Genomic DNA, 25487 nt, shown 5'->3' on the forward strand with positions numbered 1-25487 from the left:
TGAAGACCAAGCTGTTGATACCCATAGACCATGCTTCATACATTGTGCTCAACACTTCAAAAAGCACAAATGGCATCACTTATCTTGGAGCTCTTGAAGTTCTCACTAGGATTTCCCACCATGTAGTGGGTATGGCCGACAACCTATCACCTCTACCTAATCAAAATTTTTGATAGCAAGTGGGAAGAATAAAAACAACAAGAAGAAGAGCAAGAAGTTGCAGTTCACCCTACTAGAAGATCAAAGAGGAAATGTATGCATCCCTTTGAAGATGAGGATGATGACAATGACGAAGGCCCTATGGAAGAACAGGATGTTGAAGGTCAACCTTCAACAAAAAGTGCTCAAGAATTTCCAGACACTAAGGAAGAGAGAAGGGTTGCTAAAGGTAAGCAAAAGGTGGGTGAAAGGAGCTCTAAATTCCTTAAAGTGACACCACTAGTTCCCGGGGATTCACTCTATATACAAAACGGGACGCCACCTATGAGCGGACAACTTTGATAAAACCCCTATATACGATTCATATTAGGGAATATGACCCCCCTTTCTATGCTTATACGACAATCAATGAAGAAAACTATCATACCCATATCTTACATATAAAATTTAGGTCTCACATGATTTGACTGAGTAATCTAGTCAAAGATGGTGTAGCATAGGGACTCGCAACGTACTAAGGAACCACTTCTGTTAATAACTAGATGTACCCTCAATGTGTCTTAGTTTGACTTTTAAACTATGTGACGATCAGCCTGCACTCTGGCTACTCGTCCAATTTTGACCCATCTAAATTACTCAAAAAACATGGTTATAAAGTTGTGTTAGGTTCTTTGTGTAAATTTGCATCTACACAAACTCTTTATATATTTTATCCCTCAACAAATGAACTATAATCACAAAACAAACAATTGATACAAAGCAGTGTTAGTTTTTGCATGTATCTTTGTAGTTATTGACTCACAAGTCCAAGGGTAGCCAGACTCTTTTGGGAAGCCATGACTTTGAAACACGGAAACTTTCTCTCATTTTTCCCTTTTCTCACTTCTTCCCCCTTCCTCTTCATAAATACGATACCCCCCTCCCTTATTCTTAAGTCTCGGAGATAAATTATTGGGGGCCTGTCCCTAACTTATACGCTTATGTAACTTGTAAAAAGAACCCCTCCCTTGCACTTACGTGGTGGGGTAAGTTTTCCATGGTGAATCCCCCGGGCACTAGTTATAATAAAAGAACTTTCCTAGACGGTTTCAAGGTTAGATAGAGAGAAAGAAGATTTCAAAAGGGAAAGTGTCCTACAACGTGATTTCAAAGAATTTGGCAATGAAACCCAAGGAAGCTTCGAACAAAGAACCCCCATGTGCATATGTTAAATACAACGACCCTAGATACTAATGCAGATGCTCAATGAATGTAAATACAGTTAAATATTACCAACATCTAGGTAACTCATCCCAAAGACAAACTAAAGGACCAAAAAGAGCTCCTTAACAAGCTAAGGACTAATCCAACAGTGGATCCAGCCTAGTTAGCAAAAACTATAGTGAAGGACCAGCCTTGGCTAGTTAGCCAAGTTAGCCTAGTTAGCAACAGTGGATCGAGCCTAGTTAGCTCCTCACCATTTTCCTGATGAAAAGAGTGAAGTGTTGGGGTAGCCATCAACTCATTCTAAAGGAACATCCTAGCTCACTGAACTACCCTAGACTCTCTTCATCAAAAGGGAAGTCCATTGAAGACTACATGTTGAAGACATTGATGAATGCAATTGAAGTCTTGAATTTGGAAACAGGGTTGCAAGGAAACATACACAAATTGGAGAAGACAAAGAAGCTCAAGGTACACAACATAGAGTTGTATTACTTAGTGTGCAATGAAAAAATAAGATAGCCCTAGAGTGATGGTTATACATATGATTGCACTGGGGAAAAACCTCCTAGTGAGGAAAAGGAATGGGGCCGGAGGTCCTAAGTGTGTTCACAACATCACTACCATATATCTATGGTAACCAATCCCCCATGGGAGTGATGCGGTGAATAAGAGTTGGCACATAGAGTATAGGGAAGTGCCATGCCATGAGGAAATGATCAATCCACAAAGGGGAGTAAGCCCAAAGCTTTGCAGAAAGCTTCAAGCTTCTCACGTATAAGGTTTCCAGTTTCCGAAACCTTAAAAATTGTACAAAGCTTATAAAATTAAATGGAAAACCACTGTTGAAGGATTCAAGCACGGCTAATCTTGGTATTTTTGGAATCATAAGCAGGGCTTTACTATGGTTAGTAATTTTCAGAATCAGAATCTGATGAAAACTGGAAAAGTTATAGACCCTGGAAGGTTACAATAAGAATTCAATTAGTTAATGAAAATTGGATGGTTTCTGTAATAATTATTAACAATGACTTTTTACACTAAGGTTCTAGAATTAAATGGTACTCCAATTTTCATCATTAGAATCATCAAAAATCAACCAAAGTAAATTCTGGAAGGTATGGGGACTGTGTGGAAGCTGGGGGAACCTGCCAAGGACAGAGATAGCAGCAGGTGGCACCATTTGCAAGCTGGGGGGCTGCTTGGAGTGTAGAAACCTGCCAGAAGCTGCCCGGTGCCCAGAAAAGCTATAAAAGGACCCCCTTCTCTTCATAATTTTTTAGACTCGGAGCCTTGACACTCTCTCTCTCATCTAGAGAGAACGCTGCGCAAAAATTACTAGAGATTAAGCTCTAGTTGATTAACCTAAACGGTAATTAACCTAATCCTTCTTAATTAGCCAAGCTAGATTAATCTATTTTGTTAATAAATTAAAGATTAGGCTTATGCATACTCATAAATCCTTTATTAATTAAATAATCTCTGCTGATTGTTGTAATTAAGCTTAGAAATCTTAAGCTAATTAATTATCCTATCATATTAGGACTAAAATTAGCCAAATGAACCACAAATTAATGAGAAATTTAGTAATCAAGCTTAGATTAGGTTGAGGTAATTATCAGAGCTGCATTAGACAGTCATTAAGCTAGGAAAATTATCTCATAATTTTTTGAGTACTTTTTATAATTAATTAGGCTGAATTAGATTGTTTTTTAGAGAAAATTAAAGGGGAAACTAATCAAATTCATCCCAAAAGTCTTGAATTATTTATCAATGGTTAATTAGATATTAAGGAACCCATGATAATTAGGAAAAAGTCAAAAAATTAATTTAGCTAATTACTTTAGTAGAAATACCTTGTTTTTGGGATAATTTAAATAGGGGAAATTATCAAATAGATTCAAATTGAATTAAGATATTTATCCGAGGTTAATTAGATGTTAGGAAACCTATGATAATTATTAAAAACACAAATAATTAATTTTAGCTAATTACTTTAGCCAAAATACCCTATTTTTGGGACAATTTAAATAGGAGAAATTAGCAAATAGATTCAAATTGAATTGAGATACTTATAAGAGGTTAATTAGATGTTAGGGAAACTGTGATCATTAGGAAAAACTCAAAAAAGTAATTTAGCTAATTACTTTAGCAAAAATCCCCTGTTTTGGAACAATTTAAATAGGGAAAATTACCAAATAGATTCAAATTGAATTAAGCTATTTATCAGAGGTTAAATAAAAGTTAGGAAACTCGTGATAATTAGGAAAAACTCAAATAATTAATTTAGCTAGTTACTTTAGCAGAAATACCCTATTTTTGGAACAATTTAAATAGGGGAAATTAGCAAATAAATTCAAATTGAATAAATCTATTTATCAGAGGTTAATTAGATGTTAGGAAACCCGTGATAATTAGGACAAGCTCAAAGTTTTAATCTACCTAATTAATTTAGCAGAAATACCATGTTTTCATGACAAATTAAATAGGAGAAATTAGAAAATAGATTCAAATTGAATTGAGATATTTATCAAAGGTTAATTAGATTTTAGAAAACCCATGATAATTAGGACAGGCTCAGATGATTAATCTACCTAATTACTTTAGCTAAAATACCCTATTCTTATGACAAATTAAATAGGGGAAATTAACAAATAGATTCAAATTGAGTTAATCTATTCATCAGAGGTTAATTACATGTTAGAAAACTCGTGATAATTATGACAAGCTCAGATCATTAGTTTATCTAATTTCTTTAGCAAAAATACTTTGTTTTTAGGATAAATTAAATAGGGAAATTAGTAAATAGATTCAAATTGAGTTGAGCTATTTATCAGAGGTTAACTAGATGTTAGGAAAATTGTGATAATTAAAAAAATTTCAGATAATTAATCTACCTAATTACTTTAGCAAAAATACCCTATTTTTAGGACAAATTAAATTGGGGAAATTAGCAAATGAACTCAAATGGATATGAGCGATTTATTATAAGTTAATTATATTTTAATAAACCCTTGGTAATTATGTTACCATCAGATAATTAGTTTACATAAATATCCCAATAAAATTACATTAATTTTAGGGGAAAATAAAAGAAAGAATATAGTAAATTAATTTAAAAACTTTTGATATAAATATCAAAGGTAGAACACGCTCTGAGGAATCCATGATAAATATCCCAACCTTAGATAAATAGTTTAGGTATGTATCTTAAATAAAAATAACCAATTTTTCATATAAAATGGACAAGGGAAATTAGTAAATGAATTTATCTAATTACCAAATAAATAGCCGAGGTCCAAAACCCTTATTGAAGGGTGGGAAAAATTACTTACAGCATAACTAAGTTATAGAAGGAATATCTCATCAAATTGATTATTAAAGATACCTACTTACTCCAAAAATCCTTATTTTTGGATAAACAAGGAAAAAGAAGATTACTCAATTAAGCTTCTAATGGATTAAGTCTTTTTATAAGGCTGCCGACATGGCTCCCAAGAGAACCAGGGGAAATCCTCTTCCTGAGGGAGAGGATGTTAAGCGAAACAAAGCCACCAATGACCATGAAGCCGGGCTAGCCATAGACCAATAGAGGAGAGTCTACGGGCACCCGCCCCAGAGCACATGGACGAGCAGTCTTAGGTGGATTTCTATTTTATTCACTAAAAGCTTTTACATTCTGAGAACTCTTAGACACGTTTTCATCCATGCATACTACTCTAATGTGCTACATTACAGCTTCCATGCAAGAAGTGGTAAAGTAATTTCCACACTTCAACAACAAAAGGACAGGGCAGCGCTGACAAGAAAAGGATTGAGTCTTTTGACTCTGTTAAAAGGTTTGGAGCTTAACAATCAAGTAACATCTAGCATTCTCCCAATCACCATGACATTGGTCAACCACAAACACCATGTTTTGAGCGCTGGAAATGACAAGCATTAAAACATGAAACTAATAAGCATGACAAATTTCTCATCACACAAAATCTAATCATAAACGAGCAATGATTTTTAATCAGGAAAGACATGATTGGGTTATGACTGATTGACTTAGGAAAGAAACGTTTGACCATCCTTAAGACAGCTTGTCTCAAGACACCTCTGATTCCTTGGAAATATTTTACTCCAGGTAATGAGTAATGATGGAGATACCATCAAGGAAGAGTCGATTTCCTCGCCATTTGTGGAGTATTTACCCCGTGCTTGTTTATGTTTATGGGTAGTACTTTCAAGTATATTCTAGAGGAACCACCCAGCTGTATGGGCAACTGGTTTTGGCGTATGGACGCCCGGACTTTGGGTGAAGGCTTTTTCCACCCCGGATTTTATAAATAAGGAATGGATGCCGTTTTTCACCCCTGTATAGGTGGTCTTGAGACAAGTTAGTATTGGTCAGAGATACTTCAAAATGACAGTATCGTGTCTCAAGTCTAAAGATGTTTGTTTGCTGAAAGAATGTCTTCAATACTGTTTTCAAAAGTTGTCTTAATGAAATGCAATGTGAAAGTTAAAAGGAATCATTGTTTTAATTGTGAAAAGAATGTGGTAGTAATTAAACAACACAGAAATCATGTGTGAGTGCGGGGTGGTAAGTGGGGATTGACTAAGGTTGTCAATCATGGACGGGTGGACCTGATTAGTCAGGTAGCTATCCATTCCGGCGCTGTAAAACGTTTAGAAACTTCGTCATTTGGAAGAGGAATCCACCAACGGCTATGCCCTCACATATGTTAGGGGGGAAAAAGCGTTGGCTAAGGAAAAACCAAAATCTAAAGGATGAAGTTATAGGGCCGGAAAATTTTTAGTGGTCCCGTTTCCACTGCGAGACAAGATTAGGTCTCTTTCTAGGGCTATAAACCTAAACCATTGTCAATGGTAAGGGTGAATTCCCTGGAATTATTCTTGTTAAAGGACTCTGACTTAGTAGGCCTAGAGACCTGTCAATGGTACCATCCCGTTTTTGGTGTCGGCGGGATTGGGGACCTTACATCACGAGACAATGCCTTTGTGAAAATATCTGCAAGGTTGTCCTGTGTTGGCACATAAGCAAAGATAATCTCTCTTACTAAGGACCTCTCCCTGACAGAGTGGTAATGCACCTCAATGTGCTTTGTGCGAGCAAGAAAAACTGGGTTCCTCACAAGTGCCAATGCACTCTGATTGTCAGTGTAGATGATGTTGGTTGTGTCTTGTCCAACACCCAATGCACCCATAAGGCGTCGGAGCCATACACAGTTAAGCATAGCTATGAAGACTGCCCTGTACTCAACCTCACAATTGAAAGTGGCACAGTAAGTTGCTTCTTGCTCAATCATGATATGCATGAACTATCGAGCATGAAACAAAAACCACTCATGGACACTCTTGTGTCATAACAACCAATCCAATCTGAGTCTTAAAAAGCATGTAAGTCTACCAGCAATGAGAAGTACATCACCCTCACGCTTTATATACAAAGTGCTTTCTGTTGGATTGTTATGAAAGCCTCATTTAACCAAATGAGTGCCAACTTTCTCATACCAAGTATGAGGAGACTGCTTCAACCCATACAAAGATTTCTTACATTTGCACACTTTATCTTCATGCCTTTTAATGAAACATCCACAAGGGTGCGTTATATAAACTTCCTCAAATATGTCACCATACAAGAAAGCAGTAACAATGTCTGATTGATGGACATCCCATCCAAAATGAGTTGCCAATGCACATTAGTCATACGACAAGTGGGAGGAAAAGTCTCTTCAATCTATGCCTTTGTTGTGCATAACCTTTTGCAACAAGTTGATCCTTATAGCGATCAATCTCATCATTTGGCTTGCATTTCACCTTGTAAACCCACTTCATACCAATGGAATTTTTGCCAGGAGAAAAATCACATAAACTCCATGTGTCATTTTCTATAAGTGCTCTATCAGAAGGTAAAGGTTCCTCAACATCACATAAACTAGAAACAGCCAAAGCATTACAATTTGATGCATAGGTTGCATGGTGAGAACCTCAACGAATACAAATAGACAAAGGTGCATCTAATTTACTGTCACACAAAGGATGCACCGACCATTTTTGGCATACCCCCAACCCTTTCCACATCAAGTACATCATGTACATTTGCATCAGTAATAGGATGATATGTAACGTTTTCAAAAACCCCCATAGGTTGTACATTTGCCTCATTCAAATTTACATACGAATTTCTACCACTGAAAAGAGGCAACAAACTGTCATAAATGTCATGTGAGCCTACATTATTTCTCTAGTACATTGCAGCAAAGATTGAATAGAATCTTCCATAAACGCATCATCTCGTGAAACCAAGTTATGCTTTTTTGTGGATGGTACAACCTGTATCTTTTTCTTTCAGTACTATAACCAACAAAAATGCATGTGACAGTCTTATCATCCAATTTTTAGCGCTGCATTTGTGTCACCAATGCATAAGCCAAATAGAAAAAAATGCACACGTGATTAGTAGATAGATTTCTATCATGCCATGCTTCATATGGAGTCATAGATTGCAAAGCTTTTGTAGGACACCTGTTAAGTACATAAGTGGCACACATGATAGCCTCAAGCCAAAACAAATGTGGAAAAGTTGGACCATACATCGTGCCATTTCTATAAGCAACCTATTTTTCCATTCAACAACACCACTTTGCTGAGGTGTATACAAAATTGTACATTAGTGTTTTATCCCATGACTGGTGAGAAATGCATTAAATTCATAAGGCATATATTCCCCCTTTGATCTGAACACAGACTGCCCATAGTACATTTAGAGACATTTTCACTCATAGCCATAAATCTTTTGAAGCACATAAACACTTCGAACTTAGCTTTAAGTGGATACACCCATGCATGCCTAGAGTAATCATCAATGTAAGTCACAAAGTAAAGCTAATTACCGAGGATGAAGTTTGTTTGGGCCACAAACATCATTAGGCATAAGTTGCAACTTGCATTTAGCCCTTACTGAACCATCATTTGGAACTTTTGAACGTTGGATCTTACCCAAACTACATGCTTCACAAAACATTTTTTACGTGTTTCAAGAGGTGGCAAAGAAGCAACCATATTATATTTCTACAAACGCAACATATTGGCAAAATTCAGATGCCCAAAATGTGCATTTGGCAAAGTTTTGCATTTGAAATAGCCTTTGATTCCATAACTTCATTTGCAAAATCCTATCCACACTTGTCATACAAAGTGACCTTGTATAGCCCACGACACAAAATACCGAATGCAACAATTTCATCACCAAAATTGAGATCATGAACTGTACATCTATCATCCACAAATTTGACAGCAATACCAAGTCTAGTAAGTGCTGATATAGACAAAAGGTTCTTTTTAATCCTAGGTAGATTAAGTGCATCAACAAGTGTGAAGGAACTACCATTCACATCAGTCAACACAATCTTTCCAGCTCGCTTGACCAAATAAGAGGAATTGTTGGCACAAGTGACTATATTCCCATGAGGGACATCCTTGAGAGAGGTAAACAAGTCACGATGAGAAGTAATGTGCTTTGTAGCACCACTATCAAAGTATCACACATGAGAATTTTCAGCAACTGACATACATGCATCATGGGCAGAAGGATCATAAGTGCACCCTGCTCTAAAAGCCCATTCTACATCTACATCAACATCACAACCTCCTTTCATAGAAGACTCTACAATAGTTGCACTTGTAGTGGAACCAATCTTTTTCTTCTTAGCCTCTTTTGCCTTCAATTTTGGACATTGCTTGATCAAGTGTTCATTAGATTTAGCAACACCTCTTCTTTTTTCCCTTTTCACTAGAATTTTCGGACGAAGTGCTGCCAATAGAAGCATTAAGGACGGGTGACTTTCCATTCGCAAAAGAACCATGAGGAGTGGATACATTGATGTTACCACTTATTCTTTTTAGCAGCAATAAAGGTTTGTTCAATTGCATGTTGTTTAGCCCTGTTTTTTTTCTTAAAAGTGACTCTTGCAACAACAAAAAGTGCACATTGCATCAAACTTGGAAGCTTCAGGATTTCCTTGGGTAATAAGTTTATAACTACTATAAAAAATTTGGCAAAGAGTTAAGAACAGTCTGCACAAGGGGGCTGTCAAAATTACTTTGCATGCAGATATAAACGCAGCAATGTAATTTAAGCCTCAATTGCAACTTACATAAATACCAACCAAAATATCCCAGGCCCGTTTTGCAGATTTAGGTAAGTAAATGTGAGGATTAATAGTGCGATTCATAGATAATGCAATCAATGAGTGAGCATGTGCATCTGTTACATCCCAATGAGCCTGCTCAGCCGTAGGCAAAACAACTCTAGTAGCAACAATTTTGCCACCAAAACCTGCAACATCCTCAACATCTCTTGTATCCATAGAACCAGGACATACATCAATGCCTTGCACAAGATTCCAAAAACCCTTTGACACAAGAACATGTTTGCATCATGTAAGCCCACATTGGGTAATTTTCCCCATCCAATCTATCCTCAACAACAAACATCTTAAATACATTTGTGTTGTCACTCAACCATGGCAATTGCATGCACCTGATGTGAAAACCCCAAAAAGAGGAGAAGCAGAGCGAGACAAATGTGTGCTATATAGCAAAACCCAAAGAAGACTGTAAGAGACTTGTTGTTATGAAGAAAACAACATTGACAAAAAAATTGCACAAAATGACAAAATTGCATGCACAGCACTACCTACAATGGGAACGAAGGTTGAAATGAGCCCAAATGGAAAATCTGAACCAAATGAGCTCTATGAGTACTATTGAAGTATTTGTTGACCTAATGATTCTCACCAAAGCTCATTGGAATCGAAGAAAGTGAGCAGGTGTGTGCTGGCAATGTTGACAACTAAGCCGGACACAACTTGTTCTAATACCAATTGTTGAAAATAGGATTGCAGGGAAACACACACAACTTGGAGAAGATAAAGAAGATCAAGGAACACAACAGAGATTACTTAGTGTTAAATGGAAAGATAAGATAGCCCTAGAGTTATTTATTGGATACTCAGCCATGGAGCTCAAGACACCAATAGACATTGAGTTCCTCATAGAAGGGGACAAAAAGCTATGGATCAAGTACTATGAAGCCCTTGAAGCCCTCCAAAAGAAGCACAAGGAATGTAAACCAAAGCACTATCTTGTAGAATGGTAGCTGTTTCACGAATGACTTAGAGTAGGAGGGGGGGTTAGCAGGCTAGCTAACAAATCATACCATTTGTTAGCTCAATATTGTAACTTCACCCATTTTTGGTATAAAAACCCATCCTGTCAAAAATTTTAATTTCAATTACTTTTACAAAAATGTAAAGTCGATAGATGGGGTTGTGAGTTTCCAGCTTGTGATTACTTGTACATTATCTCTAGTCCCTTCCAACCCAGATTTGAAGAGTTTTTGGATAATAAGTGTATGTAAAGTCTTTGAGCTTTGTGTACTCTCATGCAATCTTCTCTTGCTCGTAAATCCCTCATGGATTGTCTTTTTTGGAGCGTTGTCTATTCCATCACATTTGTAGGTGAAAACTCTATGCAACATTCCATAAGTTTGTTGTAGCTAAGCCTCTTCTTGATTTGATCATAACTCAAGTTTTGAGCATCTAAACTATATTTTATCCATAGGGTAGGTATAAGGGAAACATTGCTAAGCTATTGAGTTCATTCTAAGCAGAAACAAACTAGGTCAAAATAGCCCTATAGATAACAAACCTTTTTTGTTGAATTTTGGATTTGAGACCATAGGCATATGTGTTTAGGCTCTATCTATCTGACTTACAAGTTTGGTAATGATAGGAATTTGTTTGCTTGGTGAATGATCAAGGTTTGCTTGTTGTCTGACATACAATTGAGTGTTGCATTGAGTAGATAAGGATTGAGTATGTTTTTCAAGAGATTGAAGACCTTTTGTAGCCTCCATGCACTAGTCTTATCAGCTCCATCCCACCATATGACATTTATGTGCATGGTTCTCACTATCCCTAGAATAAGATAGAGTGAGGATTGGCAACCCTAGAACTTACAGGGAGCTTGTGTCTTCCTTCAATTACTTTGAAGGGTGTGTTTCCTATAGAAGTATGCATAGTGTTATTGTACGCATACTCTACTACAGGTATATAATTTTTCCATTGATCTCTTTGATATCCTTTTGTAACATGCGCTTTGAGTAGATCAATAATAGATGAATACGCTATCTCATTTTGGCCATCCATGAGGAGAAGCTCAACTTAGTACTTCAATTTTTAAAGAGGCCTTTCCAAAAATTGCAAGTCATTCTTGGATCTCTGTCAAATACTATAGATGCTGGTAAGAGATGATATTTAAAGAACTATGATATGAAGAGGACTACCATATGGTGTGATTTAATAGAGTTTTTGATCGATATTGAATTAGACTACTATTTTCCATGCACTCATATTCCCATGAATAGATCTTTGCAATCCAAAGATAAAATTTATGGTTTTAGTCTTCCATCAGGAATCAAGTATAGGCAATGGCTGAAGCAAGCTAAGATGATCCCCTCTAGCACACTTTGTTTTTTGACATAGAATGCATTTGGCAACATGGTATGATATGTATGCCTTCATTATTGGCTAATAAAATTACATTTCTAGTCTCTTAAACATAGATTGAATCCCTCTATGTTGTGCATAAGGGGGAGCATGAGATTCATATCACGTAATCTATGTGTAATACATAGCTTATTGAACCATCTTGTAATTGTATGGTTCCTCTATGTTTCCTAATGCAATAGATGACAATACATCTTAATATGTAGCATACTCATCTACAATAGAAGATAGATCATTGTTGTGAGAAGCAATTGATACATTATTAACCTTTGGTCTTTGTGAAAGAGCATTGGCCACTTGGTTGTACTTACCATCTATGTGAGTGTTGGGGTTACCATCATAGCATAGCTCCAATGATCAACACATAAATGTCAATCTGGAGTGATGCACTACCTCGCTAGGGCATGAAAACACTCACACAAGGTTTGTGATATAATCATTACAACACTAACGGTTAAATCTATGAGTGGGCCTCTCGGCCTATGGAGGAACTAACCCACAAGATTAAAAATCTCCACATCCATTTCTTTTCATCTCAAGCAACTCAAATACACACACTAACAATTCCAATGATACACAACATCACTAATCTAATAATGAAATACACTAATCACAAGTGCACATACATAGATCTATCAAGCATCCACCCTCAATCTAACCTACATGAATACACAAAGAATAGAGGGCAATCGCACAAGATTAGAGAGAAATTAACCACTAATTGTTTAATTTCACTAATCACAAGTGCACACACATAGATCTACCAAGCACTACCAAGATTAGAGAAGCAATTAACCACAAATTGGTTCATTTGTGTGGCTCTCAATTATGGTTTTTACCATTGTTTCTAGATCTCTTTTGTTGCGATGGCAACACCAGCTCCACTTTCAAGGATTGCCATGGTTTTTACACCTTGGAATTCCACAGGAAGAGTGGTGTTCCCATCTTCTCCCTCATAATACTCCCCTACTTCATTCAAGGTACTATTCTTGTGTTTAGCTAAGGCATTTCAAGCTCTTTGATCCCTTCCTCAAGTTGAGTCATTGGGTTTTTTACGCCAAATTTCTCTAGGCACTTACCCACAATAGTCCACATGTTTGGTCTTATTCTGAGAAACTCGGCTAACGTTATCGTATAGATGACTGGGGTAGATAGAATACCTATTAACCCTTTTGAATCAATGGCCTTGTTGGAAGACAGTCTTTGTGACAGGGCTGCAATAACATCTAGCTTGGCCTCGTGCTCTCCCGTATAGGACGGTAGTTTTCTTAGCAAATGGGGTTGATTGTCCATAGACTATATAGATCCTTTGTCTCCCCAATATAATTGCACTTCTAGATTCATTTGAGATCGAGTCTCAAATTCCTCTATTGGTAGAAGAAACACTCTTGTTTCATTACCAGTCTGGTTTACTCGTCTGCTTAGCTCACTGGCTTCATTGGCCTCTCTGACTTGTTTCCACAATTTGTCAAGACCATCTATTTCTCTACAACCCTCTAGTATAGCTAGGTGAAATTCATCAAAAGAGTTATCCATAATATTCAACACTATCCTTGGTTCTAATGATGGGTCCTTGAGATTTGGTACGTGCTCGTGATGACTAGGATCTAGCTCTATTTGTTAGTTTGGTGGGATTACTGGTGTAGGTGGGACAAGGATCACATCCTCAGGTTTTTCAACTCCTAGTTCTAGTAAAGATTGGGCTGCTTGAATCATTTTTTGACACATTTCATGCCTTTGCTTTTGTAGTTCGTATTCGGGGTAAGTTATCCATCTTTATTCTTGGGTTTGGTTGTTTTTGAGCCAACATTATAGTCTTTTAACAGGGCATCTAATGGCTCATTAACCTTCTTGACCAACACTAATCCTCTTGAACTAGCACTTCTCTGTTTCTCTTTCGTGGATTGTTCTTTTGGAGGTTGAGATGTTTGCATAAGAGAAGTTGCAACCCTTTCCTCATGTTGTCTTATCCTCTCTTTAGCTTGGGTAAGCTCCTCAGCTAGGGATTTCTATACTCGTTCCCTACGTGCTTTCATCACAACCTTTCGAGCTTTCCAACTATTCCACTTGCTCTTGGTTTTTTGACTAGGTGCATCGATTTTTGGTTCACCCATCTCTGGACTTGCGTCAGTTTCTGTTTTCTCCATTTCTAGGTTCTCATCAGCTTCCTTTTGAGCTTGCGCTCTTGTAGCTACTTGAACTGGCACGACGTTCTTGTTTTTTGAGCTACTAGGTAGCTAAACAATACCTAAGGCATTCAGTGCGATCCTAAGACTTGGATTGGGTTTTTTGGACAATCAAGAATCAAGTGAATGATGCCACAATCAAGACAATAGGCATTTTATTGTGTAATCTCCATCTGAGGACATTGTTTGACCAACTAGTTGTCATGGCTTTTGTGAGAATCTATCTCTGGTTGAGGAGCTTCTTTTTACATTCCTCTTGGCTGTAAATAGTCTCTAACCTAGCTAAGCTTCTATTCACAATGGATCGTAATGTCCTTTTTTCATCTCATCCCTTATTTCTTTAGGTTGAACATGGAGTGGTGAGGCCTTTTTTCCATATGTGAAGTACCGGCCTCACCACTCCATGTGTTTCTCTCATCTTCTGTCTCTTTAAGGGCAACACCCACTTTGATTGTTATAATACATTGTAGTTGGTTCCAATGCTTGTTTATTAGATGCTTCCATCGTTAGTGTGTATCTCATGTCTACAAGCATTCTAGCACCTGGAAGCGAAGGTTGTTGTCCTAAGACAGGTTGTGGTCTTGAAAATCCTACTGGAGCTGGCACATTCCCCGCCACATATCTAGGTGGAGTAGGTGCTACTAGAATAGGTTGTACATACCTCTCCCTAGCATATTACATGCTATAGTAGCACTCTTCCCTCATATGGTTTGTCCATTTCTCCTTAATTTTGCACCACTTAAGCTTTCTCGGATCAGACTTTACAAGAGGAGTTAACCTCTTGACCATGTTGTTGATAACCTTTTCTTGATCGACAGGTGCCATTGTTTTTCAATGGACTCAGTCATCTATGAATCACTGTGCTGAGAGAATGTGTCGTCCTCTTGACTCTTCCAATCCTTTTCTTTATACTCCTGACAATTGTCCACCAAATAAAGAGCTTCTTTGATCAATTCATTTAGTGTCAGGCTCCTTATCATATGCAAATCCTTTTGGAGACCCGCATGTCTCAGTCCCTCGATAAAGATTAGCATCAACCTTGCTAGTGTAGGTAGTTCCGCTCTCGAACAGAACTTGACATATCTCTTGAACCGTAATGCCACTTTGCGCACTCATTCTCGTTCTTTTTATTTGAATTTGTGAATTTGTGAGATCGTATTGTGATCTATGCCTTTCTATGAGAATTCTTTGATGAATTCTTCAAACAGCTCATCTAGAGTCTCAAAATCCCATCTTTCCACTGAGTCAAACCATGTAGCCGCGTCATCTTCCAGAGTCAAGCCAAATCTGACAAACTGTGTTGCAAAATCCAGAACTTCCTCTGCTCTAATTACTCTTTCAAAAGTCTCTACGTGATCTATTGGATCTTTATCTCCCAAGTATTTTTTGTTTACCCATTTTTGAGCTTGCAATGATCTAAATCACTGATTGTCTATAAGTCTAACCATAGCCTTCTCCCAATCCTTCTCTCATTTCAAGCCTTCTACTATGCCTAGGTTCTTCTTTGATTTCATCTTCTAATTCATATCCTCGTGAGTGTCTCACAATGGTTGTGTCTTCTCGGAACTCTCTCTTCATTCTTACTCTTTCTACATAAGGTAGCCTTGTTGTAGTCTGTCTAATGGTTGGTCCTCAACCTTCACTAAAATACAGATATGATGGAAATAGTGGTGGTGCACTTAGTTTTGGGATGATTTGATAACCACCTCTAGTGATATTTGGTCTTGGTATTGTAGCCTAGACAGCAATGATTGTGTATTTGGTCCCAATTTCTTCATTGGTGGATAGATTGGCATTTCCACTCTCCTTGTCTGGTCCAATTGATACCTGATTGTATATTGGTCTTCTTCAAATAGATTGGTCGTTTAGTTAGACAATGGCTCGTTAGGGAGATTCACTTGAGGAGGCATGTCTACCATCTCTGTGATCATTTCATATCTTGTTATCGCTCTAGGAGAGAATCCAGGTGGCTCTCTTTTGGAATTCTCGTAGGAATTCTTGTGTTTGGTGGAGGTATCTGTGGTCCTTCATTGACCAAATATCCACCTATTTCTAATGTAGTCTATGGATTTGTGCTTTCTATAGATCTGTATTCTTGTCCATACTTGTCAACAACTATGGATTTCCATTGATAGTCAACTTTGTATGTATATACATATAAGAGCTTGTAATCCGTCAGCTCTTCTAGGTATGGCTCTGAACACTTGTAAAAGTTGACCTCACTGCCATTGATATATGTATAGAGGACTTCACTCTCATGATATATGATCCAAACTCTCTTAACAAAATTGGTCTTTATCAACTGCAAGTTTGGAAGGTCCATTATGGGAGGATTCTCCTCTATCGATGGGATCCCGAAGCTTGTATAATCTAAGTTTGAATCTAAAGTAGACATGATTTTTGGACTTAACATCTCTAGCTTGATGAAATAAATCTTATTCCAATGTATTCAAGTGCTTTGGTTAGGAAAAAGTCAAAACTATGTCCAAAACTATGATCGTTTTCTCACAATTCTCTCAAATTGTCACTTTTAGACACCCCTAACTTCCGATGTGTTTTGAGGCATTAAATGATGATCTACTCTCAAGCTTCGTTTTGATAAAAGGAGTTTCTTAACTTTATACCAGGAGCTCAAGTTATGGCCGTAATAGTCTTCTATCGTATTCAACCTTTCTTAGGTCAATTCTAGTGATTTTAGAGTGTCAACACTAGATACATGCTTTGTTCCACTTATAGGTGTCCAAATTTTGTTTTGGAATGATATTTAGGATTCTAGGGTCAAAAGGAAGTCCTTTGACTAGTCAAAGTTCCTGGCTGGCCTCAACGTGTGCCTAGAGTCTTCATACGAGTATGCTATTTCTTGACTGAGAATTGCTCCAAACTTTAACTGTAGTAGAATCTCCTTGATGTGCTCTAACCACTTCAAGTCTCAGTTTGTGATTCTGACACTTTTATAACTACTTTTTCTGTTTGGTTGCTTGCAACTTCCCTGGGAGGTTAGCTAAGCCAAAAGTGATCCAAATTGAATGAAACTTGGTCTCTAGGCCTATTTTGTGATGGCAAACACTTCTGTGAGCTCAGATGGCCCGGGTTTTGTTTTCTAATTTGGAACTTGAGACATCATACACGTATGATGTCTTTTGTGGCAAAATGAAGTGACTTTTATCCCCAAGACTTTTTATCACTCAAGCAACTCTCAGCAACTTTCAGAATTCAATTTCAACACTTTTTGTGCAAGTTATGATCAATACAAGCATGAACCTTGCCCAATTTCCGTCTTTTGGCACTTTTTAGCCCAAACATGCTCAAAATGAAATAAAAGTTTGGCTAGAGATTTCTTTTATGCTTTAGGACACTAGGGTATAAGTCCTTGTGTCGTCAATCAAGGACACAGATGACACGATAGGCGCACGGAGGCAATATCTATAGCTTGTCAAGCTGAGACCATCCCACACATTCAACCCTCTAGAAGGCCAACTAAACCAAAATTAGCAACCTCACTGCTTTCAACTACACCACCCAACCCACATACACACAGAAGGCAGGTTACTCACCAAACCACACCGGAATTGTACAAAACTTAAGGAACACCATCTCCTCACTAGGATACACCTATCTCAAAGCCTCTTCACTCAACATCCTCACTCCAAGCCCCTCTGCAAAAAACGCATATGAAGACAAAGTAGAATTTTGAAAGTGCTCGAAATCTATGAGTACCTATGCATAGCTTATGTCACCACGATTCTAATGACTAATTTCACGCAAAAAACAAACATCATTTAATACACTTATGACCATAAATAGCTCGTAGATGTCTTAGCGTGTATGCTCCATTTTGTGTGGAATGCTTGGCGTTGTTGCATAGCTCTTTCTAAGCCTATCACAATGGTGTAACCGGATCTCCAATGCGATGAGCGAGCAGGGAGGAGCACCAGGATGAAGCTCTCTCTCTCTCTCTCTCTCTCTCTCTCTCTCACACACACACACACACACACACACACACACACACACACACACACACACACACACACACACACACAGTTGACGGTAGCTCAAAACCTTTGATTAAGATAAAGGTTTTACAAAATGACCTAGGTACCTAATATACTAGCAGCTACCATAGGTTAAACCAAAATAGAGTTTGATGGGTTAAATTGCTTTGTAATTACGATTTGGAAGTTCCTTTGCACCCTGATTTCTCACTAGAATAGCTACTGATTACAATTGATGTTTATAACCATAATCCACACCATTTCATAACTCTCAAAATATAAGATTGAGGGAAGTTCCTCTAGCTCAGAAAGCAGCTTAACCTATAAATGACATGAATGCGGTGATGCTGGATTATAAGAGAGCACAACGATAGAGGCAGAAGCATCTAAAAAATTTCAAGTTTAACCTAGGAGAAAGACCAGTGAATCTCGACGACAAGACGCCAGAAAGAAGAGGTTCACAAGCACACTAATGCAAATAATCTTGATCAAATAAGTGAACATATAGATAGAGAGGCAAGTTTGTCTAAATTGGGAAACACATTTAACAAATATGCAGCAAAGATAAGGACACATAAGGAAGAAAAATTACTACCAAAAAGGAAAGGTGGTGGACTAAATTGGTTATTGTTAGATGATCAAGAAATGGAAGAGTGGAATCTTGGTTCAAAGGAGAATTTAAAAAAATGGTCAAGATCAACAAACATCTAAAACCAAAGATAAAAGAAAAAGCCAAGCAACTGTTCCAAAAGTATAAGGATGTTTTTTCTTGAGAACTTACAAACATAAAAGGGGTAGATCCATAGTATGTCAACACAAAATACTAATGAAACTGGATGCACAATTAGTGAGGCTCCATAGGTATAGGATGCATCCTAATTATGCAAAGAAGGATCAAGAAGAAATTGACAATTTGCTAAAAGTGGGATTCATCACTATCAAGGACTTATTTCGACATCCATTCACTAATATGAGGGTGGACAAGATTTCTAGCCAAGAGATATACAGTTTCATGGATGGATACAATGGCTGTAATCAATTAAGGATAGCATCAAAGGACATAAGCAAAACAGCATTCATCATTGAATGGGGATCATTCGTGTACTTAATGATGCTCTTTGGATTGTGAAATGCTCTAGCAACCTTTTAGTGATGCATGATGGAAATATTCAATGAGTTTCTGCATAAACTGTTGGCCATATTCATGGATAATTTTATTGTGTTTTCAACAAAGTATTTGCATCTCCTATTTTTGAAAATGGTATTTAGAGATACAGAGAAAAAAATTTATAAATCCTTTTAAGTTGGTCTTTATGGTCATATTGTATGCAGAAATGACATTGAGATAGCTAAAGACAAAGTCCAATGTGTCTACTAGCATGCTAGAGCACCAATGAATGTGTGAATCATTCCTGGGGTATATCAAATTTTATAGAAGATTCATTCATATATTTGCAACCAAGGCTCTTCCATTATATGAATTGACCTAGAAGGGGAGTGAAGTTCGTATGGACCCCGGAATGGTGATGCTAATTTCTAGTGTCTAAACGAAGCGATAAGTAGGAAGCAAATCCCTTGTCCATCTAGATTGGGAAGTGATATTCCGTGTTCATGTGGATGCATTTGTTATTATGATATGACAAATCTTGGCTCAGCCTGATGGGAATACATACTAACTAGTCTACTTTGCTAGTTACGTACTAACTAGTATACATTGCTAGTCACAAGCTCAATGTAGCTGAACAAGGATACTCCACTATTGAAAGAGAGGCACTAGAAATGTTATTCAATGAAACCAAATTCAAAGACTATTTGTTGAAATCTATTCCACTTTTATGTAGCCATCAGGCACTCCTCTTTCTAATTAACAAGGTGGAGATTCAAGGCCGCTTAATCAGACGGATGATGTTCTTGTTGGAGTTTGAGTTCAAGATCTTCCACAAGGCAAGGAAAATTCACTATGGTGCTAACTTATTGTCTAGAAGCACTGAGGGATTTTTAGCTACCTCCCTAAGAGATGAACCAATTGATGTTGAGTTATTCTAAAGTATTGAACGGATGAGCCAAATCCAAAATGGCAAACTGTGTATGATTTTCTCTAGTTTGGAGGATTTCAAAAGGATTGTTCTCACTCCAGGAAGAAAGAACCAATCATCAAGTGTCTAAAGTTCACTATCATAGGTGGAATTTCAGCTACATTGCTCAAAGATGAACCAATCAATGTTGAGTTATTCAAAGTATGACAATATATGGGCCATATCCAAAATGGAAAACTGTGTATGATTTTCTCTAGTTTGGAGGATTTCACAAGGATTGCTCTCACTCCAGGAAGAAAGCACCAATCATCAAGTGTCTAAAGTTCACTATCATAGGTGGAATTTAAGCTACATTGCTAAGAGATGAACCAATCAATGTTGAGTTATTCAAAGTATGACAATAGATTGGGCCATATCCAAAATGGAAGGATGTGTATGATTTTCTCCAGTTCGGAGTATTTCTCGAAGATTGGTCCTAGTCTAGTAAAAAAGCAATGATCACCAAGAGTCTAAAGCTAACTATTATAGGTGGATCATTATACATGTTGGGAGTTGATAGATTGCTCAGAAGATGTGTCCCTATGCAAGGTAGAATGCAAATGATTACAGAGGCTCACAATGGGAGCTCAAGGGGTCATTTTTCCACTGACATTAATTACAAGAAAATCTTATATGCAAGATTATGGTGGTAAAGTATGATGGAGCACAACAAAGTCAACAGTGTGGCTCTTGTATGAGCATATAGTGTGTAGATTTGGTTATCCAATTGAGATGTTTCAGACAAGGGAACTCATTTCATCAACAAAATAATCCAGACCGAGCTAAACTTTTCTCAATCAAGCATTGCAAATCACCAAGGTACTATCCCAGAAGGATGAGAGCATTAACAAGACCATCAAGACCATTCCAACAAAGATTGTATATAAGGAACCCCATAACTGGGATGAGAAGCTTCAGACAACACAGTGGCCTTTCAAGATGGCTTACAAGATCACGATAATAATGACTCCATTTTGAATGATCTACAATATAGAGGCAGTAGTGCCTATGGAGTTTTCTATCCCTAGCTTAAGGACGGCCATTAAACTTGGCATGGACTTTAATTCAACATTGCAGAATCAACTAATGAGCTACTGAATCTGGATGAGATCAGACAAAGGGAAATTCTGAAACAAGAAGTGGTCCAATAAAGAAGGAAGTATTGGCACAAAGATAAGCTCAAGGTCACAAAGTTCAAGAAATGTGACTTGGTGTTACTCTATCAAAACAAATTAGGCCCAAAGAACCTTATATGAAAATAGCTTGGTCAAAACCATATGAGGTAAAATGGCACAATCAAACTGAAGGATTTATCTAGACTGATGTTGGCTAGGGTTTATAATGGAGCAAAGATTAAGTTATACTACTCAAGATCACATGAACCTCCAACACCAAAATAATAGGACAAGCTAGAGTTTGATTATGAGGATCAATCATTGGATCTATTTCTTATTAGACTAGAAGTAGTTGGGGCATCTAAAGGATAGGATGTTGGTATTATTACAGATTAGAACCAAATTTGGGAAAATTTCAAGGCATCTATACCTTATAATGGTTATTGATGGTGCATTAACGACTAAATATTTTTTAGTATCCCATGAGTAATCATTGATAGGACAGTCCAATGCATGGATGACATGTCATTTGTAGTGGGCATAGTTCATTGAGGCATGAAAAGATTGGAGCATTCATGGCTTGAATTAGGATAACTATAAGGAGAGTGCATGACCGTACGCTCATTTCTTTACCTCTTGCATGCATCGAGTAGAGATTCCTTCTACATTGCCTTCACCTTCTCCACCTGATGTTGCATCACCTTTGCTTTTCCCAGCTATTTGTGAGGTCCCCAACCCCGAGAAGATTGGGGCGACTTGATAGATGGCCTTCCTTTATTCTCCTTTTTCATTGACGACACCGTACTCTATTTCCACAAAGTAGAGATACGAGCAACAGAAGAGAGGAAGTCCTCTATCCATGGTTTACGTGGTTATAAGGGTCATACGCTACAAGCCAGGTCGATAACTCTAGGATTCTAATGAAGCTGTTTTCTAACATAAAGATGAAATCCCATTCACATATTTAAACTCCATAAACAACGGCTTTTTCCCCACATTTAAGAGGCACGGCCGCCATCCATAAATCATAAATATGACATGAGACTTAGTCTAAACTAAATAGGAATCTTGTGTCACGTATGTTACCATATACATGTGGTAGTGATGTGTGTGAACACACTAGGACCGTCGGGCATTTTTTCCCTCTTTAGGAGGTTTTTTTCCCCCGTGCATTGTATATACGCCCATCACTCTAGGGCTATCTATCTTTCCATTGCACACTAAGTAATACACTCTCTATTGTGTGCCTTGAGCTTCCTTCGTCTTCTCCAAGCTGTGTGTGTTTCTCTGCAACCCTAATTCCAACAATTGGTATCAGAGCAGGTCACGTCCTCTCGGGCTTAGTCGCCAGCTGCTCCAGCACACGCCTGCTCACTTTCTTCGATTTCAGTGAGTTTTGGCGAGCGTTCGTAGGTCGACAAAAATTTTGGGTAAGCTCGATGAGCTCGGTCTGCTCAGATTTTTGATTTGGGCTCATTTCAGCCTCTGTTTCCACTACAGGCAGTACTGCACAGGCTATTTCGTCATTTTGTGCAGAATTTCTGTCAGTGCCGTTTTCTGCATAACAGGTGCCTTATAGTCTTCTACGGTTTGTGCTATATAGCACAGGTTGTTCCCGCTCCATTTCTCCTATTTTCGGGCAGTTTTCACATCAAGTGCAGCATTTACCATGGCTGACAACAACACAGATGTGTTCAAGATGTTTGCTGCTGAGGACAGGTTGGATGGGGACAACTACCCTATGTGGGCTTATATGATGCAACATGTTCTTGTGTCAAAGGGTGTCTGGAACATTGTGCAGGGCATTGATGTACATCCTGGTTCTGAGGATGTAGGCGATGTTGAGGATGTTGCAGGTCTTGCTGCAAGGATTGCAGCTGTTAGAGTTGTTTTGCCTACGGTAGAACAAGCTCGTTGGGATGTAAAGGATGCGCAGGCTCATGCATTGATTGCGGTGTCTGTGAAGCGCAACATTGTTCCTCACATCCATTCAGCAAAATCAGCAAAACAGGCTTGGGATATTTTAGCAGGTCTTTATGCAAGCCGCAATGAGGCTAAAATTGCTTTGCTGCGTAAAGAGCTGGAGTCGAAGATTATGCATGAGGAAGATGATATGGACACTTTCCTTGCTAGTGTCAAGGATATCAATGAGCAACTTATTTCTGTAGGTGCAGTCATTTCAGACAGTTCCCTTGTGCAGACTATTCTTGATGCCTTACCAGATTCCTACCAGACTTTTGCTAGTACTTGGAGACTGATGACCCAAGGAAATCTAGAAGTTGTCAAGTTTGATGCATTATGCACATTGCTGTTGCAAGAGTCACTGTCCCGAAAAAATAGGACTAGACAGCGTGCAGTTGAACAGGCTTTTATTGCTTCTCAAAGAAAGGGTGGTAACAGCAATGCAGCCACTTCTTATGGTTCTACTGCGAGTGGCAAAAATTATGTTCCTAATGCTTCTGCTGGCAGTACTTCGTCTGGCAATTCTGGTGATAAGGGAAAAAAGAAGATGCGTTGCCATTATTGTAAAGCCAATGATCACTTGATCAAGTCGTGTGCTAAGTTGAAGGCCAAAGAGGCTAAGAAGAAAGAGGGTGGTTCCATTGCAAATGTTGGCTCCACTACAAATGCAGCCATTGTTGAGTCTTCTGTGAAAGGAGACTATAATGCTGATGTTGATGCAGAATGGGCTTTTAGCGTAGAGTGCACTTACAATCCTGTTGTCCATGATGCATGCTTGTCAGTTGCTGCAGATTCACATGTGTGGTATTTCGACAGTGGTGCTACAAAGCACATTACCTCACATCGTGAATTGTTTACCTCTCTCGAGTCTGTCCCTCATGGGAATTCAGTCACTTGTGCCAACAACGCCTCTTATCCAGTTCAGGGAGTTGGAAAGATTGTGCTCATTGCTGCTAATGGAAGTTCCTTCACACTTGTTGATGCACTTTATGTACCTGGGATCAAGAAGAATCTCTTGTCTGTATCCGCACTTGCTAGACTTGGACTTGTAGTCGAATTTGTGGATGACAGATGTACAGTTCATGATCTCAGTTTTGGTGATGAAATTGTTGCATCTGGGCTTTTGTGCCGTGGGCTGTATAAGATCACTTTGTATGACAAGTGTGGACAAAATTTTGCAAATGTTGTTGCAGATTCAAGGGCTATTTCAGATGCAAAACTTTGGCATGCACGTTTTGGTCATCTGAATTTTGCCAGTTTGCTGCGTTTGCAGAAATCTGATATGGTTGCTTCTTTGCCACCTCTTGAAGCACCTGTCAAACATGTTTGTGAAGGCTGTATTTTGGGTAAGATGCAGTGTTCTAAGTTTCCAAAGGATGGTTCAGTTCGGGCCACATGCAGGTTGCAGCTTGTGCATAGTGATGTTTGTGGGCCCATGCAAACTCTGTCCTTGGGCAATTACCTGTACTCCGTGACTTTCATTGATGATTACTCTAGGCATGCATGGGTATTTCCGCTTAAAGCGAAGTCCGAAGTTTTTATGTGCTTCAAACAATTTCTGGCTATGGCTGAAAATGTCTCGAAATGTACTATGGCACCCTCCGTTCCGATCGAGGGGGGGAGTATATGTCTCATGAATTTAATGCATTTCTGGCTAGTCGTGGGATAAAACACCAATGTACAGTGCCTTACACACCTCAGCAAAATGGTGTTGCTGAGAGGAAAAACAGGTCATTGACGGAAATGGCACGATGTATGGTCAAGAGTCAAGCTTTACCACATTCTTTTTGGCTTGAGGCCATCATGTGTGCCACTTATGTACTAAACAGGCGTCCTACGAAAGCTTTGCAGTCTATTACTCCATATGAAGCATGGCATGATAGAAAGCCTTCTATTGAGCACATGCGTGTTTTTGGCTGTTTGGCATATGCTTTGTTGCCACAAGTGCAGTGCAGAAAATTGGATGATAAGGCTGTCAAATGTATTTTTGTTGGTTATAGTGTTGAAAGTAAAGGTTACAGGTTGTATCATCCGCAAACAAAACGTATTCTGGTTTCTCGGGATGTAGTGTTTGTGGAAGATTCTGTTCAGCCCTTGCTGTCATGTACTAGAGACAGTAATGTAAGCTCACAGGACATTTATGACACTTTGTTGCCTCTTTTCAGTGGTGGAAATACGAATGTAAGTTCCAATGAGGCAAATGTACAGCCTATGG

Source organism: Adiantum capillus-veneris, chromosome 8, assembly GCF_014529385.1.
Source record: "Adiantum capillus-veneris isolate H3 chromosome 8, ASM1452938v2, whole genome shotgun sequence".
In the NCBI taxonomy this organism is placed as follows: Eukaryota; Viridiplantae; Streptophyta; class Polypodiopsida; order Polypodiales; family Pteridaceae; genus Adiantum; species Adiantum capillus-veneris.